Raw genomic sequence first — 650 nt, forward strand, 5'->3', positions numbered from 1 at the left:
CATCCATAACCAAACGTGGACTCAAGTAGACGAAGTACCTGGGCTTGAGGCAATCTTAGCCCAGCCTGCTTTTTTTAACCGTGAGCAATACTTTGTGCACCGGGCGCGGTGATTGGATCGCGCGCGGTGCAATCGGAATTTCGCTTTGACCGGTGGTCGAATGACGGTGGGCCAAGGAACGATAAATATTAGTCCCATATCGGAAGCTCGAAGTTTGCTGGGTAACCCGTTGGCCTATAAAAGGGAAAGCACGGGGCTCGAGGAAACTATCTTTGCGCTTGGGGCAATGACGCAGCTAGTGAGGTTATAACCGAGGCGCGTCAATTGCTGGTTGAAAACTATTTCCAAACCCCCTCTTCGGCCCGGGTTCAGCCCGGTTGCCGTTGAGAATTTCTGGAAGGGCTCCCTCTAATCCAGGGAAAGCCCTACAAAACTCAAATATAAATTTTATGCATATATTATCGAACTCATATAAAATTTATGTTTAAGCATCTTTTTGTAGATAAAATTAATATTTTAATCTTATTTTATTATTGATGTTTTTAATTTTTGAGATATTTTATAGAATGCTATACAAAATTATTGCTGGCTTAATTACTAGCAGGCACCGAAGAAAATAAGATGGGTGATCCAGCGTAACTATCATTTCT

At 42.6% G+C, this 650-nt stretch overlaps 1 non-coding gene across 1 annotated transcript; it reads left to right on the forward strand.

The window, feature by feature from the left end:
* The first annotated feature begins 268 nt into the window (after nucleotides 1-268).
* LOC114912811 (U4 spliceosomal RNA) lies at nucleotides 269-425 on the forward strand. The gene has a single exon (XR_003798716.1). It is a non-coding gene; the product is annotated as a U4 spliceosomal RNA (small nuclear RNA).
* Nucleotides 426-650: the final 225 nt, after the last annotated feature.

This window comes from Elaeis guineensis, chromosome 8 (assembly GCF_000442705.2).
Source record: "Elaeis guineensis isolate ETL-2024a chromosome 8, EG11, whole genome shotgun sequence".
Taxonomy (NCBI): domain Eukaryota; kingdom Viridiplantae; phylum Streptophyta; class Magnoliopsida; order Arecales; family Arecaceae; genus Elaeis; species Elaeis guineensis.